Raw genomic sequence first — 17,972 nt, 5'->3', positions numbered from 1 at the left:
CCTTCCAGCGCTCTCTGCTAGGAATATAGTTTTCTCCTTCCTTTTGTTTTGCTAATTCTTACTTCAGGGCTCAGATCAGGTTTCAACTTTTCTAAGAAGTATACCCTTATCCTCAAATCTGTAATTATAGTGTTATGATTGCCATGGTAGCACTCATAACACTATAATTATCTGCTTACTATCTGTATGTCCATAAACACAACCAGGGCAGGAACCATGTTTTTCTTACAGTTGTATCTTATAGTGCTGGCAAGTAGTAGGTGCTTAGCAAATACATTAAAAATTGCAATGAAATAACACTACAAAGGAGAGGGACATGAGATTACTGTAATTGAGGGATCTGACCTGGTCTGAGCAGTCTTTAGGAAGACATTCCTGAAGAAGTGACTGAGAGAAATCTAAAGGATAAGTACAAATTAACTTATGGGGTGGGGGGGGGTTGTGTGGAATGAGCATTCCAGGCAGATGTGACTGCTATATGCAAAGGGTCTATGGTGGAAGGGTACTTGGAAATTTTGAAGACCTTAAAGGTTATATAACTGAAGGGGAGAGGAGGAATATGTATGGTTAGACTGGAGGCTGGAGAGATGGGAGTAATAGGAAACCATAAACTGTTAATATTAAATGGGGGCTGGCCTGCCACTGTGGCCCATGCCTGTAATCCCAGCACTTTGGGAGGCCAAGGCAGGCGGATCACAGAGGTGAGGAATTTGAGACCAGCCTGACCAACATGGAGAAACCCCTTCTCTACTATTAGCCGGGTGTGGTGGCACATGCCTGTAATCCCAGCTGCTCGGGAGGCTGAGGCAGGAGAATCGCTTGAACCAGGGAGGCGGAGGTTGTGGTGAGCTGAGATCATGCCATTGCACTGCAGCCTGGGCAACAAGAGTGAAACTCCGTCTCAAAAAAAAGGTGGGGGTGGGGTGGAGCAAGTGAACAATATCAGCTTTGCATTTTGAAGAATTACTCTGGTTGCAGTATGAAAATATGGCTGGAAGGGAAGGCAAGAAGGATGTGATGGTAGCAAGGACCTATATAAAATATATTCAAGAAGTAAAGCTGATAAGACTTCATAATAGATGGGAAATGGAAGAGGTATTAAGTAAATGGAAAAGGTATTAACTCTTGGGTTTTGGGCTTGTGTTTACTGTGGAAAAAGGTAGGAGCACTAAAAGAGATCCAGGCTTGGAGGAAAGGGTTGGGGTACATAGAGATTGGTTTCAATTTCAGAAATGCAGAGTTTGGGTTGCCTTTGAGATATCCTAAAGGAGATGTTGAGGAGGTAATTGGCTATATAGATCTGGAGCTTAGAGATGAGAGCTGGGCTGGAGACATACAGTGTGTACATCTGCATACAGGTGGAAAATGAAGTTGTGGGTATGGAGGAGTACCCAAGAAGAGAATATAGAGTGCCGTGGCAAGCGGGCATAGGAACAAGCCTGGGAGAACTTTAAGGTAGTAAGTGGACCAATCAGGGCCAGCTAGCCACCAGCTAAAAACCAGCTAATCATGGTCACTTCAGACATGGGTGCTGTGTTAGCCCTCCTGTTTCCTGTTTAGTTAAAAATGTCAAGTCTCATTGTCTTTAGTCTCTCTAGTTCCTTTTCCCCATTACAGCTTTCATGGAAGGATCTGAAATTTATTCAGGCTGAAGTGTAAATAGTCCAAAGTAGGCCATACAAGTTACTTTTCCCTGGGGCAGTTTAACTTGTTCCTTGGAACAAGTCTGGAGTCTAGTTCTAGCTTTGTCACTAATTTGGTGTGTGGCCTTGGGCAAGTCCCTTTTCTCTGGATTTCGTTTTTCCAATCTGAAATGGAGACAAATACCCTTGACTCACAGAGCTGTTAAAAGTATCAATAGAGAGTGTGAAAGCGCTGGGTAAGTTACTCAATGTAATAGATCTGTGAGGACTAAAAAGAATATAACTAACTAGAGCTTTGAGTAGCAGACCATGGAGAAGGTGTGGGGAGAAAAGGGAATCTGGGAACAGTGTGGGATGATCCTGTCAATTGAGAAGAGGTTTTACTCCTTGGGGGAGGAAGGAAAGAGGCACTTCACGCTCCAGGAAGTTTCCTACATCTCCAGAGTTAGGGTAGGGACTGCGGATTTACTCTATCTAATGCTAATCGCATGTTTTGGAAGAGGGTTGAAATTCTTCAGAGGAAAACCAAAGCCATTTCTGAGGGCGTTTCTGATCTCCCAGGTTAGGCCTGGTACTTGAAGCATCCGATTTTGGGAGCCTCATGTTTGCGTTGGGGGCGGAGGTTCGTTGTTTTGTTTTTGTTTTTGTTTTTGTTTTGTTTGAGATGGGGATATTGCTCTGTAGCCCAGGCTGGAGTGTAGTGGTGCAATCACGGCTCACTGGCAGCCTCAATTTCTGTGCTCAAGCGATCCTCCTACCTCAGCCTCCCTAGTAGCTGGGGCCACAAGAGTATGCCACCAAGCCCGGGTAATTTTTTGTGTTTTTGGTAGAGACGGGGTTTCGCCATGTTTTTAAGACTGGTCTCGAACTTCTGGTCTTAAGCGATCCGCCAGTTTTGGTCTCCCAAACTGTTGGGATTACAGGCGTGAGACACCGCGTCCGGCCCTGGGGGAGGTTCTTAAACACTCCCAGATCTGTATGGGTTTGTATCTCAACGCCTTTCCCTCCCTCTGCCCCCACAGTTTGTCACATGTGGGTGTTGTGTCTTGTTCACTGTGAAAGGGGATGAGGGTAGGTGGGGGAAATCTCAGATCCCCCAGCAGGGAAGTTCTTAGTCGTTCTGTGGGTGCCCCTCCCTTCTCCATAGATCTCTAGTCCCCTAGAACGGGTTTTCTGTATTCCCGACTGACTCACCCGCAGTTGCTTCCTCTCCAGTCTCGGCGTCCCTCAGGGTTACTCAGGGCAACTCCATGGCAACTACTTTAGTTGCCACTACCCCGCAGGCGCCATGAGAACTGACGCTATGCTTACCGGGGGGCGGAGCTCCAAGGCCGCGGGTGGCGCTGGTATTTGTAGTTTTCTTTGCCTTCAAGTCCAGGCCAGGGTCCGGAAGCGGTGATACCCCTTCTCTTTCCCAGTGGCCCTCAAACTTCCTTTCCCCGGGTCCTTAAGCGTGCCCCGCGTAAGACAACTGCCGACAGAGGCCAATCAGAGGGCAGCACGAGGGGGCGGAGCCATGGTTTAAACTAATTGTGCGCTCACAGCGCTGGCCGGAGCCCGCGACAAGGTACGATTAGTGGGAATCAAGGGGCGGAGCGGGAGCGTGCGGCCAGGTAACCGGCGCGGGCCCGCGTCTAGCGTGCGGCCTGCGCACCGGGGTGCTGGAGAGGCCGGTGCGAGCGGAAGGCCTCCTCCGTAACCGAGTCCGAAAGGGCAGAATCTGGGGGTAAGGTTTGTTAGGAGAGCCGCCTGTCTGAGGAGGAGGAGCCGGGGGTGCCATAAAAGGGAGGGTCTGTTTGGGGGCGTGTCTGTGAAATTAAGTCTGAGGGCACTGGGGGTCGGGGGTCGGGGGTCGGGGGTTTGAGGTAGGGCAAATTCCTGAAAGGCTTGTAAGCGAGGGGTCGGGTCCTGGAAAGTCTTCACCGTTTATCGTTAACAATAGCAGTAGTTATAGTAGTGCAGTAGTCAGCATTTTTCTGAGGTACACTGTCCACAATGACCTGCCAAAGGTTTATCTTTTCAATCCTCTAACCACCTGTTATACTTTAAAGATGGGGAGCCTGAGGTTTCTAATGTTTAGCTTGGCCAGGGTTACGTAGCCAGTGTGAGGTTGGCTGTACTTGGGGTTTTGCCGGTTGGGCATAAATGAGGACGGGGAAGGTGGTTTCTGGGGGTGCGCATTGTCTTGGACTGGTCGGTGTATTTTGAGCCTCACTTTTCGTATATGTAAACTTACCTACTTCCTGGGGGTAGTTGTCCTGGTCAAAAGAGGTAGGTCTTTTTATTTTTTATTTTATGGGTTTATTTTGTTTTGGTATTTTGTTTTATTCACAGATAACATGTTTCATACACCCACCTCGGAGAGTACAAATTTATGATTATAAGTGATGTGACCGTGTGAAGATTGTGGGTTGGTGCTGCCGCTTCTGGGTACTCTCTTTTGCTTACCTCTGAGTTAGCACTTGTCATCTGGTATTTTAAGAGTCTGCGTGTTTGTCTGCCCTTCTAGATAATGAGAGACTTTTTCGTCACTGTATCCTAATGGCTAAGGCAGGATTTGCGACATGTAATGGGCATTAATGTTTGCTTTGGAATAATGTGTTTTCCTGGACTGAAAGGACACAGGAACTTTGCTTTCCCATTTTCATTTAGTGGCATTTGAACCTCAGTATTAAGCTGTCCTCTTTCCTGGAATGGCACTCCCTCTTGAAAACGTGATGATATTTTCTTGCCTTAATACATACTTTCCTCTCTCTAGTATCTGTTCCCTGGTTCTATGTTTCCAAACTTCTGGGTTGTCTGGTCGTTAAAGCTTTCATGGTAAGGGAGTTGGGCCTCTCTACTTTGTGGAAATCTTTACTGCTGTGAATATATGGGAACCTGGGGCGAACATGAGGATCATGTAAAGTAGCTTTCAGTCAGCACGGATGGGTGTATTTTTCCTCTCTCCCTCTGTTTCTGTGTGGTATTTTCTTCTTTAGAGGAAGAAGCACATATTTCTTTGTGAAAGCTTCCAAAGTACTCTTAGCATAAGTTCAAGCAGTGATTACTAATTGTAATGCTTAATCTTAGTTCAAAGCAAAAAGCTGTGCACCTCAAAAGCTTAAAGATCTTACCTGAAAGCTCATTAAGGAACATAGAATTCTTTTTTACATGTGGAATATGGAAGTGGGAAGAATGCCTTGAAATAAGACTTGAATTCTAGAACTGTTAGGATGAGGGCAAAGCCCTGCTTAGGTGGCTAAACAGAGCTGATCAGGGGCTGTTTGGACAGCTGTGTCTAATTGATAATATTATCAGAAGATGTAAGTTGGTGCAAAAGTAATTGCAGTTATTGCCATTGAAAGGATGTGGTCATTTAATTCGGCCTCTAACCCAGTGCACACTAAACGTATAAAAAGGTGTTGCCCAGACTCAAAATGAGGACTTTTAGAATGAGACCATTCCCAAAGTCAGTCCATCTCGATGTTGAGCAATTCTATAATTATTACTTGTGCTCGTCTCGGCAGCACATATACTAAAATTGGAACGATACAGAGAAGTTAGCATGGCCCCTGCGAAAGGATAACATGCAAATTCGTGAAGCGTTCCATATTTTTTTTTATTTAAAAAAATTATTATTATTATTACTTTGTATCTGGGCATGGTGGCTGGTCATGTCATCCCATCTACTCTGGAGGCTGAGGCAGGAGGAGCAGCGGAAGGATTGCTTGAGGCCAGGAGTTCCTGGTTAGCTTGGGCAACATAGTGAGACTCCATCTCAATTAAAATGTGTGTTGTTTTATATTGTTAGTGATTATTTCGTTTCACCCATATATATCTACTGTTTCTCCAGTTTTCCTTGCATTTTATTCCTTTTTTTTTTTTTTTTTTTGGAGAGGGATTTTCACTTTTTTTACCCAGGCTGGAGTGCAATGGCGCGATCTCGGCTCACCGCAACCTCCGCCTCCTGGGTTAAGGCAATTCTCCTGCCTCAGCCTCCTGAGTAGCTGGGATTACAGGCACGTGCCACTATGCCCAGCTAATGTTTTGTATTTTTAGTAGAGACGGGGTTTCACCATGTTGACCAGGATGGTCTCGATCTCTTGACCTCGTGATCCACCCGCCTCAGCCTCCCAAAGTACTAGGATTACAGGCTTGAGCCACTGCGCCCGGCCTATTCCTTCCTTTTTTGTTGAATAGATACATACATCCTTCATATGTTTGCTTAGGTGGGAATCTGTTAGTGGTAAACACTGTCTTCATTAAAAAAAATCTTTATTTCACCTTCAGTCTTGATTGATAGTTTAGCTGTGTATTAGGCTTCCAATTATTGTCTGAACACTTTGAAAGTGTTATTTCATTGAAATTCTGAATTTTTGTTGTTACTCTTGAGAACTATGCTTACAAATTAACTTATTTTTTTGTAGGTAAGCTGTCTTTCTTTCTGGTTGTTTTTAAGATCCTCTTTGTTGTCATTTGTGTTCTGTATTTCCATTATAGGTTGTGAATTTAATTTTATTAAATCACTATGTACTGGGGGCATATAGTAATTCCTTAATCTGAAATTTCATGTCTTTTCACAAATTTTGTAAAAATTCCCAATCATTACCTCTTTACCTCTTTCAGATCTCATGTTTCACTTATGTTGGACTTCCTCATTCTGTCTTTCACATCTTATTCTTTCATAATTTCCATTTACATCTTTCTGTTAACTTCTGGGTAATTTCCTTATATCTTTCTTCTAGTATCCTAGTTTACTCTTCAGCTAGGTCTAATTTGCTTTCTGAATTCTTATTTTCATTAGCTAACCTTTTTCACTTATTAGGAGTGCTCTTTGGTTCATTTTCAAATCTGCTTGTTTTTCATGATCTTGTTTTTGTCTCATGTTTTCAATTTTGTGTCTATAATAATTTTAAAGAAAGTTGAGTTTTGTGGTTTCCAATGTCTTGTAAAAAATAAAACAAGACAAAACAGAAAAAGTTGAGTTTTGGCAGATATCCGCATCTGCAAAAAGCAGCCATAGTCGAAATACAGAGCATTTCTCTCATCCCCAGAAGATTTCTCATGCTTCTTTACAGTCCATTTTTCCATTCACCCTGGTCCCAGGAACCACTGATTGTTTTTTTTTTCCACTACAGATTAATTTCTGCTTTCTAGAATTTTATTTTATTTTAAGATAGGATCTGTCTGGCTCTGTTGCCCAGGCTGGAGTGCAGTTGCAGGATCTTGGCTCACTGCAACTTCTGCCTCCTGGGGTCACGCAATCCGCCCACCTCAGCCTCCCAAGTAGCTGGGACCCCAAGTGCACACCACCATACCCAGCACATTTTTATATTTTTTGTAGAGACAGGGTTTTCCCATGTTGCCCAGGCTGGTCTTGAACTCCTGGGCTCAAGCAGTCCACCCACCTCAGCCTCCCAATGTGTTGGGATTACTGCAACTACCTCACTCAGCCTGTTTTGAATTACTAGAAGATTTTTTTCCTTCTACCTCACTGGGTGAGCAAGGCAAGCTTTTTTATTTCTCTCTGGACAGATTTTTTTTCCTAGTCTGTTATCTTACTGAGTATAAACTTAAGAGTCTCAACCTCTGGACAGGGATCTCAATGCCTTTTGTGGGCTCAAGATCTGTCTTCTGAACCTATGAGGGTGTTAAAGATTCTTTATGCTGCTAGGACAGCACATCATCAGCCACTAAACCTGCTCGCCAATTCTTTGTTTCTGGTTCCTGGGGATTTCCCTTACTTTCTTATGAGCTCAGTTTATCTATATGTCAGTTCAGATCCAATCAGCAAAACGGAAACCACACCATAAACTCCATAAAGGAAACTGGTTTAAACCCTTGATGGAGGGCTAAAAAAGCAAAAAGGAATATTAAAGTAACTTTGATATAATAACTGCATAAAGGAGTTTTCTCATCCGGGACTGAAAAACAAAGGGAGGAAGGTTGGGATTACCAGAACCTAGAAATCTGGAGGGATCTGGAGGAGCTGCGCCCAGATTCTCTGGGGAGAAGGTGTTGCCTGGTGCTGCTGGTTTCTCAAGCCCTCACAGGAGGAACCTGGAGGAGCTAGCTTCAGTTGAGCCTTACTTAGCTGATGCTAATGCCTCTGAGGGGCAGAAGGCTGGTTTTGGGAGTTTAGAAAGGAACTGGGAAGAACCAACTTCTGTTGTCAAGAAACACCAGGCTACAGGAAGGAGGAAGTCCCTTGTAGCCTCCTCTTGTCTTCTGTTTTCCCTTTAGCACCCCCTGCTGACAGGGAGCCTGTGAAATGGAGTTTAGTGGAGTCTAGGCCCCAGCATCACAAAGTAGAGCATAGCAGGGTGGATGTGGAGCTGAGAAACAATACCTTAATAACTGGCACAGTCTAAAAGGATGTTTATTATATATATTTTTTTTCTTTTTTCTTTTCTTTTTTTTTAAAGATGGGGTTTCACTATGTTGGCCAGGCTGGGCTCGAACTCCTGACCTTAAGTGATCCACCTGCTTCAGCCTCCCAAAGTGCTGGGATTACAGGCGTGAGCCATCACGCCCGGCTCTATTATATTTTTTTCTAAGCACTTCCAGACGTATTTAGTAGGAAGGTCTTCAGGTTATCTGGTCTGTTTTTTTGTATTGTTTACATTTTGAGACAGGGTCTTGCTCTGTCACTCAGGCTGGAATTCAGTGTATCATCATAGCTCACTGCAGCCTCGATCTCCTAGACTCAAGCTATCCTCCCACTTCAGCTTCCTGAGTAGCCTGAACTACAGGTGCACACCACTGTGACTGGCAACTCTTTGTATTTTTAGTAGAGATGAAGTCTTGCTATGTTGCCCAGCTAGTCTCAAACTCTGGAGCTCAAGCAATTCTCCTGCCTTGGCCTCTCAAAATGCTGGTATTAAAAGCATGAGCCACCACACCCAGCCTGGTCTAGTGTATCAACAGTTAGTAATAGCAATAGGTAACTTTTTTTTTTTTTCCCAGCATATGCTGTGAACTAGGCACTTTTCTAAGCACTTTACAGAAACTACCTTTGGTTTGTTTGTTTTGAGATGGAGTCTTGCTCTCTTGCCCAGACTGGAGTACAGTGGCACAATCTTGGATCACTGCAACCTCCGCCTCCCAGGTTCAAGTGATTGTTTTGTCTCAGCCTCCCAAGTAGCTGGGATTACAGGCGCGCACCACTACCGCCCACATAATTTTTGTATTTTTAGTAGAGATGGGGGCTTCATCACATTGGCCAGTCTGGTCTCAAACTCCTGACCTCACGTGATCTGCCCACCTCAGCTTCCCAGTTCTGAGATCACAGGCATGAGCCAGCACGGCCGGCCCCAGAAACTACTTCTTAAAGCTCTATGAGTTAAGTTCTATTATTACTATTCTCTCTTACAGAGAAGGCAACTGAGGCACAGATAGATTAAATAATCTCCTAAAAGCCACAAGTTTATAAATGGTGGAGTTGATATCCTAATCCAAGCATTCTGGGTTCTACATCCCACATTCTGAACTTCTACGACATGCTGAGATTTCTTCCCTATGGCAAACCAAAATCGATCTTCTTGTAACTTTCACTTGTTAGTTCTGGTTTTGTATTCTTATAGTGGACTCATAAGTCTTTCTCCTCATCTGTGACAGCTGTGCGTATATTTGAAAAAAGTTTTCTTGTTCTCCGCTGGCTAAACGTGTGTAGTTCTTCCTCCACATTTGAAATTACATACTTCTAGACTCGTCACCATGGTCACTGGCATTCTTCCTCTGCAGATTCTTTAACTTTGCTCTTCAGAGATGGGGCATAGAGCCATCTTCTACTAATGCAACTTGAGACTGCACTGATGTTTTGGGTAGCTCTGTCAGATTCATGGTTTACTGAGCGTATACTTAATGGCCTCTCCTCTACCTCCCACTGTAGGCAACTTTTTTTTTTGGAGACAGGGTCTCACTCTGTCACCCAGACTGGAGTGCAGTGGCATGACTGAGCTCACTGCAGCCTTGATCTCCCAGACTCAAGCAATCCTCCCACCTCAGCCTTCTAAGTAGTTGGAACTACAGATGTGTGTCACCACACCCGGCTAATTTTTTTTATTTTTAGTAGAGACATGGTCTTGCTATGTTGCTCAGGGTAGTCTTGAACACTTGAGCTCAAGCAGTCCTCCCACCTTGACCTCTCAAAGTGCTGGGGTTATAGGTGTGAGCCATTGTGCCTGGCCTAGAGCAGCCTTTTTATAGTAGTTTGACTTCTGTACCAGTCTCTACTATTGTGATTGTCGGTTTGGCTCTCTTATTCTAAATACCGGACTTTATACTTAGTCCTGTTAACTAGTTTCTTATTTTTGGTAACATCAGGCCGATTAAGATCTTTTTGCCTGATTAAATCTAAAAGCATTTTGTTTTGTTTTGTTTTGTTTTGTTTGTTTTTGAGACGGAGTTTTGCTCTTGTTGCCCAGGCTGGAGTGCAGTGGTGCTATCTCGGCCTACCACAACCTCTGCCTCCTGGGTTCAAGTGATTCTCCTGCCTCAGCCTCCCAAGTAGTTGGTATCACAGGCGTGTGCCATCATACCTGGATAATTTTGTATTTTTAGTAGAGATGGGGTTTCTCCATGTTGGTCAGGTCTCAAACTCCTGACCTCAGGTGATCCACCCACCTTGGCCTCCCAAAGTGCGGGGATTACAGGCGTGAGCCACTGCACCCGGCCATCAAAACATTGTATTTTCTATCATTCACAGTTTAATCCAAAGCTTGACAAGCAGGCCTTCTAGGTTTTCATTCTAAGTCTTTGGTAAACAGGTTAAACCTGGTAGGTTTGAGAAGCAAATTCCATGTCACAGCACTATATGTTTTACTCCAGTTAGTGGAGGTTTTGAGGGAATAGTTTTGACTATTCCTCTGGCAAATTGGGGGAGGAGCTGTCTGGAAAGGCCAGTATCTTGGGTCTCATTGAGGGGAGGAGAGAACCAAGGTAAAGGGTTGGCCATTAGGTAGTCAGTCGCCCTAATAAAGGGCCATTTGGCAGAAGTAAAATGATCCATCTGATAACTGTAGAAGGGAGAGAAGGCATTATTGGCATAGTGTGCTCCTGGGTTGAGGCTTCTGTTGGCGCTGTGTTGCCTTCCCTTTTTGTCCAAAGGGCCAGTTTCTTTGAAGTTTGCACAGGAAATGCCAGTGAGTCAGCCTTGCAGATTTCTTCTGCCTTATTGCAGCTGAGGACTGGTTTATCTGGTGAGGAGGAAAAGACTGCATATATTTCAGAGACATTTGTTTTGCAAGTTGTCGAGTTTTTGGTACCCAGTGGCAAGGTGGATGCAATGTGACCTCAGCACTTGGTCCTCTGAGGTCATATTGCACCCACCTTACCACTGGGTACCAGTGTGTTGGCAGCAGTTGCATTCTGCCCTGTGAGTGGGCATTTGTTCAGTGCCTGTACTTCTGTGATGGTCTCAATGAGGAGTGAGGTAATTGCCTTGATTTCCTGCTTTTCTTGCTTTTCTGTGGTGTGACAGTGTGAGTTCTGGAGAAACCTCTTATTCCTATTAACATTTGCCACAATTGCTCTCTATTTATCCTTCATTTTCTGAATCTTTTTGACTGTCAGATGTAATGTCATGTTATTTAATCCCTATTTCAGCAAGTATTTCCTAAAAAATACTATTAACAGGAAACTTAAACATTGATTCGATACATCCAATATATAATACTTGTTCAGATTTCTCATATTTTCCCAATGATATCTTTTATTGACTTTTTACAAATTCAGGATTCATTGAAGGATCATGTATGCATTTATGCACTTAGTTGTCATGACTATCATGTCTTTAGTCTGCTTTAACTTTGAATAGTTCTTTTTTAATCTGAACTGTTCAAAGTTCATAGCAGTGAACATTTTTGAAGAGTTTAGTTAGTAGAATGTTTCTTAATTGGATTTGTCTGATTGTTTCTTCTTGATTAGATTCAGGTTAGGCATTTTTGGTAGAACTATGTAGATTGATACAATAGTTTGATTGATGAGACTAACACTAAAATACATAGAAGCAGTATCTGATTTTGCAAGACAGTATATAATTTAGCAGTCATTTGTGTTGTCTAATCCATAAGCCCTATAGGAATTTACAGAAGAAGGAATTCAGTAAGACTTGGAATAACTAGTTGTAATAACTTGGAATTACTTTGGCAGAAAGATGGGGTTTGGAAGATGGACAGAATTGGAAGCAGTTGGGATATGGTTAGATAATCTGTGATTTGGGCTTCCCATCCTACTATTAGGTTGTGTATCATTAAAAGTGACTTTGAGGATTCTGTATCTTCCATGGTGTTTGTACTGCTAGAAGCCTAATAGTATAGAGCTCTTGTTTTGGCATCAGACAGGTCTAGGGACTGTCTAGGGATTTTGCCAGCTGTCTAACCTTGGGGAAGTTTCCTTTGCAAGATAGAGTATTAATAACTATTTAAAAGGTTACCGTGATGCTCACAGTGAAATACTACATAAGTATTTGAATTAAAATATTTGAATGCCTTTAGGAGGGTACAGCATTCTCTAGCTCTGCCATGTGCCCCACTAGATCTTTTGCTTCTTTTTTTCTCCTAATGGCATTCATATATTTTATTTTTTTTATTTTTTGATACAGGGTTTTGCTCGGTCATCCAGGCTGGAGTGCAGTGGCATGGTCTCAGCTCACTGCAACCTCCCAAGTAGCTTGGACTCAGGTGCACACCACCATACCTGGCTAATTTTTTGTATTTTTGTAAAGACGGGGTTTTACTGTGTTGCCCAGGCTGGTCTTGAACTCCTGAGCTCAAGTGATCCACCCACCTTGGTCTCCCAAAGTGCTGGGATTACTGGTGTGAGCCACTGTGCCCGGACTGAATCATTTGTTTCTGTTACCTGCCTGACCCCTGAAGATGTTTGAATTTACCATTCCTGGATAACTGAAGGCATGGAAATGAGAAAAAACTTGGCTTATTCAGAGAGAAGTGGGAAGACTGACTTGATCAATTCAAAGTATATTCTGTAGAATAGTGGGAAATAAGGTTGAATAAATGACTTGAGGTCATACAGTAGAGGATTTGGAAAGTTAAGCCAAAGAATTTAGATGTGATGCTTTTTTTTTTTTTGAGACGGAGTTTCGCTCTTGTTACCCAGGCTGGAGTGCAATGGCGCGATCTCGGCTCACCGCAACCTCCGCCTCCTGGGTTCAGGCAATTCTCCTGCCTCAGCCTCCTGAGTAGCTGGGATTACAGGCACATGCCACCATGCCCAGCTGAATTTTTGTATTTTTAGTAGAGACGGGGTTTCACCATGCTGACCAGGATGGTCTTGATCTCTTGACCTTGTGATCCACCTGCCTCGGCCTCCCAAAGTGCTGGGATTACAGGCGTGAGCCACCGCGCCCGGCGATGTGATGCTTTACGGAGAAGAACACTGTGGAAGGTTTTTGAGCAGGAGGGGAGACACTTGAAAATGAGAGTGATGTGGAGCCTCCTGAGGAAGGAGCTTTCTGGCTTAGAGACTGAAATCCTAACAGGGCAGGGCCTTCACAGTGCTGACCAAGTGTGGGTGTGGCTTGGCAGTCTTGCCAAGAAATTGTGGAAGGCCAGAATTTCTGCCCCAGTGACTCTTCCTGCTCTGCCACTGACTCACCCCATTGACCTGGCCTGCATGGCTTTCCTTCTGCTTGCTGTCTTGCCCAGGATAATGTGAGGCTGAACTGACCAAGAGTGGGTGGGTTAGGGGAATGAATAAGCATTCCTGTCCCTTTGCCCCTTCCCTAGGTGGAAACTAATTCTAAACCAGACTGCCGGAGATCACCCTATTCTAGTGTGTGGAGGCTTCCACCAAGAGGTAAGTCAAAATGGTTCCTGCCTTCTGCTTTTTCATAGGTCAGCTTTGTCCTGAGCAGGATCTCTACTATTTACTTTTTCCCTGACCTAGGTTCCTCAAAGTGACCTTCTTTCAATTATTTGAAGCAAACAGGTTACTGTAGGAGGACAGCAGAGAGGTTTAATAAAGATATTTTTCCAACTGTGGGAGGGTAATGTCCAGAGGTTTTCGTTGGCCCTTGCTCTGAGGTAGATTGTCCAGAACTCTTGTGAGTCAGACACTAAACATTGGCCATTGAGGCCACTGCAGAGAGGCCCTGGTCTTTAAGCCATCATTCAGCTACTGGGTTTCAGAACCATTCTTGGTGTGCTTTGGTGTCCCAAGTCACTTCTGTCCCTTTTGACCAAGGGGATGAAGGAGGTTAGAAGCAGGGGAGGAGGAGCTGTATGCATAAGTATGTGTGGGTGCATTATGCTGGGAGTTAGGGTGTCTGGGTTTCTCGTCCTGACTGTTGCTAATCAGCTGTGTGACCAGGGACAAATTGCCTAACGTCAGTGGACTGAACTTTTCTCATATGTAAAAAGGGACAGTTTGGATTATATGATCTTGAAGATTTCTTCAGGGTCAAAATCTGCCATTACATAACATAATTAGAAAGTAATGTAATAGTTGAACACATGTGACAGATATTGTACATGTCTTGCCCCCTTGATTGTAATTATGGGACAATTACAATGTTTATAGGTTTGACCCCTTCAAAGTAATTGTGTTCTCAGCCTTTATATTTCCTTTGGTGATGGTGTCAGTGCTCAGAACATTTTTGACCTCTGAGCCAATCTTTTGAATGTCCTCAGAGGTAGCAAATCTTCACACGTGGCTTGGTAGATTCAATTTTTGGAAACAGCCAGAGGATGCTGTGAGCCAAAGAATCATACAAGGCAATACCTTTTTTAGTGAAGAATGAGGTGTGACTGTAAAACAGTAACACCAGATTTTTCTGCGTGTGTCACATGGAGTAGTCTTTAAAGGCAGCTTCCAAAGAAGTGTTTTGTTAGAATAAGTAAATGGCTTCCTTTTTATTTTTTTTTTTTAAAGACGGGGTTTCACCATGTTGGTCAGGCTGGTCTTGAACTCCCGACCTCAGGTGATCCACCCGCCTTGGCTTCCAAAGTGCTTGGATTACAGGCGTGAGCCACCACGTCCGGCCAGTAAATGGCTTCCTAAGGAGAGTATTTTGATTGCAGTTTTCATTTGAATATAAGATTTGAAAATTAGAAATCTTTGTTGGAAAACAAGTCACTACCTTTACAGTGACTGTGCATATGCTTGTTTGTAGGTCAGGGTGACTAGACAGTGGAGAAAACTGGCCTTTCTTTTTTTAGACAGGGTCTCGCTCTGTCACCCAGGCTGGAGGGAAATGGCGGGATCTTGGCTCACTGTAGCCTCTACCTTGTAGGTTCAAGCGATTCTCCTGCCTCAGCCTCCCTAGTAGCTGTGATTACAGGCGCATGCCTCCATGCCCAGCTAATTTTTTTGTAGTAGAGACAGGGTTTCACCATGTTCATCAGGCTGGTCTTGAACTCCTGACCTCAAGTGATCCACCCACCATGGCTTCCCAGTTAGAGGTGTAAGCCACCGTGCCCAACCAAAAATTGGTCTTTCTTCTGGTACTCCTCCCAAATCATAAGTATGTTGAGGACTGAAAAGAGTTGAAACATGTTGCTGTATAGGAAACTGCAGCTGAGGAGCCATTGCAGTCCCATCTCCAGAAGACCCACAGACAGAGCTGGTAGAGTTCTTCAGGCCATGGCAGCCACTGCCCGCCAGCACACCAGAATAATCAAGATGAATCCCAGGTGGTGAGGCGAAGTAGATGGTTTGATAGCTCCAGTCTTCCAGTCTTTTCTAGGGAGAAATGATGTATTAAATCACTATGTTGTTGTTAGTAGTTGTGTTTGAAAAAAGGTAGGCAGGAAGATGGTGAGGAGGTCAAGCATAGAGGCTGTCATCTTGAATGTATACAAATTAAACTGATTGTATTATGGTACCCTGTAATCTGTTCCTGGAAATGGTGGTCTTGAAAACTCATCAGTAAAATGAGGTGTTAGACAGCCTGGTCCAAAGATTCTGTCACTAAGTTACTGTATAATCATTTGCAATTCTTTCTTACTCTAAACATTGTTTTCCTCATTTTTATATTGAAAGAATTAAGAGATGCTAAAAATTCTAGAACTGAAAATCAGATAAGCTTAAGGAGGTTTGAGGTGGGGAAATACCTATTCTAAGCTGCTTGACTACTAGACTCAGGGTAGGAGTAGAATTTCCTTTTTACCTCCTAAATTATAGTGACTTTACTCTCTCTACTTACAGTCACAGCTGGGTGATCAAACATTTAGTAGCTGTTTAATGAGAAGCAGGCACTGGAAACTTGCTCCTGAAAAACAATCACAGGACATGTTGGTCCTGAGAGAAGACATTCCTTGGTAGAACCTATTGTTTGAAGGAGATGGGGGTGAATTTCATGAAAATGGATAGTGTGGATATTGTGATTGAGAGGATTGAGAGACTTTGTTTCCTGCTGTTATTAATTTCAAGCCTTTCTTTAAAGGGATTCTCCTAATGATTGGTACAGTGGGATTCATTTAGAGAAAAAGCCCTGTGTAACCAGAATTAGAAGTTAATTCACAAGAGCAGGGCCAGTTGCTGGAGGACCAAGTAGCCTAATCAGTTGCTTTTCAATACTTAGATCCTAGAGGTGATCCTAAAGAGAAAATAGGCTCCTTTGTAGCCCAGATCTTCCAGCCTAGTGCCTAGCAAGCTCACTAAAAAGAGGAGGTGACCTGTAGAATCCACACCTCTTCATCTCCATATTTCTCTTCTTTCCCTGGGTGCCCTTTAGTTTTAATTAGGATTGTGTAAATATAGTCAGCTTGCCAGTCCTCTTAAAGTGGCAGGCCCTTGACATGTTCTGTTGGTCACTCATGCTACGTGTATGACTTGAAATTAGAGGGACTAGCCTCTTTGATGATTTGCCATCCCTGGCTGTGCCACTGAAAGAATTCAGATTAGGGCCAATTGGCTGTCATTTAGTCAGGCAGCATATTTAGTACCTACTGTGTGCAAGCAGTGTGCTGGAGAGGAAATGATTTTAAAATGGTTTCTGCCCTCTAGGAGTTTAGTAAAATGAAACAAAGTATTACAGTTAGCATCCACCCAGAGAGGATTAAAATTAAGTTTGTAGAGGAACAAGCAATATGGGGGCACATAAAGGAAAGAATAATTGTTCCTGATTGTGGGGGCTATAAGGAGAGCTTCTGAAGGGAAAACGCATTTGAGCCAGGTTGTAAAGGAGGAATAGGAGTTCAAGGAATAGGAATTCAGTAGGTTCAGGAGACAGGGCATTTCATGGAGGTCACACCATGGGCAAAGGCACAGAGCCTGGAAAATCCCTGGCATGTATGGGGAAAATGTGCCTGAGATAAAGGATATTTTAGGGAATGAACTCGAGATGAGGCTGGGAAGGAAATTTAAGAGTTGGATCTTAGAGAACCTTAAGTATCATGCTAAGAGATTTGGATTTTATTCTTCATGGAATTAGCTATTAAGTGTTTTTGATTTACAGACTAACATGACCCAATCTGTTATTTAGGTCTTGATCTATTCTAAAGTGTAAAGTCTTATAATTTAGGTTGAGAGAAGGTGGTGGTCCTGGTTCTTATAGTACAGTATAAAGTTTGTCAGGCACCTCACATCTGGGGACTTGATTCCTCAGTTGCATTTACTAGAACAGCTCCAAAAGCAAGAAGGCAGGAAGTGGTCAGAGCTGTGTCCCTTTAAACTGAGCTCACTACCCACCAAAGATGATTTTCTGAGCATATACATTATGAACAGTCTTTTTGCTAGTGGATTGCTTACTGCTGATAATCCTTTTTGGGTAGAATTTCTCACAAGGAGCAGGCTTTCATTATAGGGCAGAAACCAAAAACATTTTTTTGAGCCTGATTGAAAAATAGTATATACTCATTCAAGGACATGTGAAAAACACAAAGAAGTATAAGGAAGAAAACGAAAATCACCCATAATCCCATTATCTGGAGAAAACTCCTGTTCTCATATTAGTATATCTTCTTTCCGTATTTTGTGCCTGCATATTTCTGGTTTTGCAGTTCCCAGATCATGTATTACCTAAAATTTTATATTCTGCTTTTCCCCCCATTTACCCTTTTTTTCACTATGTAAACTTTTATGTACTCTTCATAAATATTTGTAATGGCTGCATAATAGTCTATCATATAGAATTGTTATATGCTTTCACGTTTTTAAGAAAAAATAATGGAATTTTTTTTCAAATCATTTTTGTAATAGATATAACAAATAAGTCCCCAAAAAAGTCTTTACCCTAATCCTTCTCTGCAGAAGTAATCATTATTTATTAATAGCTTTTTGTGTATCTTTACATGAACATGATTATGCATAAGTTTTTGTCTACATTTTTGGTTACTTATGATACATACCTACAAGTAGATTACTAGATTAAACAATATGAAACTA

The 17,972-nt window shown here is 43.0% G+C and overlaps 2 protein-coding genes and 1 non-coding gene across 5 annotated transcripts in view; 2 read left to right on the top strand and 1 right to left on the bottom strand.

Annotated features, from left to right (window-relative positions):
• The window catches only part of LOC116537018 (transmembrane O-methyltransferase), a 29,333-nt gene extending 26,358 nt beyond the window's left edge, over positions 1-2,975 (bottom strand). Inside the window, 1 exon segment of the mRNA XM_032258967.1 lies at positions 2,838-2,975. The gene's annotated coding sequence lies outside the window, so the exon portion shown is untranslated.
• A 62-nt stretch (positions 2,976-3,037) lies between these two features.
• Positions 3,038-17,972, top strand: part of NUMA1 (nuclear mitotic apparatus protein 1) — a 77,005-nt gene continuing 62,070 nt past the window's right edge. The window contains exons 1-2 of one of the 3 annotated variants that reach the window (XM_032258924.1): positions 3,038-3,210; positions 13,373-13,442. The gene's annotated coding sequence lies outside the window, so the exon portion shown is untranslated. Of the gene's footprint in view, positions 3,211-3,244; positions 3,370-13,372; positions 13,443-17,972 lie in introns of those variants that run through there. The other 2 variants (XM_032258922.1, XM_032258928.1) reach the window with 2 other exon arrangements.
• LOC116537119 lies at positions 5,137-5,242 on the top strand. Its single transcript, XR_004262962.1, has one exon. It is a non-coding gene; the product is annotated as a U6 spliceosomal RNA (small nuclear RNA).

Source organism: Sapajus apella, unplaced genomic scaffold (genome assembly GCF_009761245.1).
Source record: "Sapajus apella isolate SASKATOON/1434 unplaced genomic scaffold, GSC_monkey_1.0 scaffold106, whole genome shotgun sequence".
In the NCBI taxonomy this organism is placed as follows: domain Eukaryota; kingdom Metazoa; phylum Chordata; class Mammalia; order Primates; family Cebidae; genus Sapajus; species Sapajus apella.
Note: the sequence above shows the minus strand (reverse complement) of the source record. Positions and strands in the feature narration are given on the sequence as shown.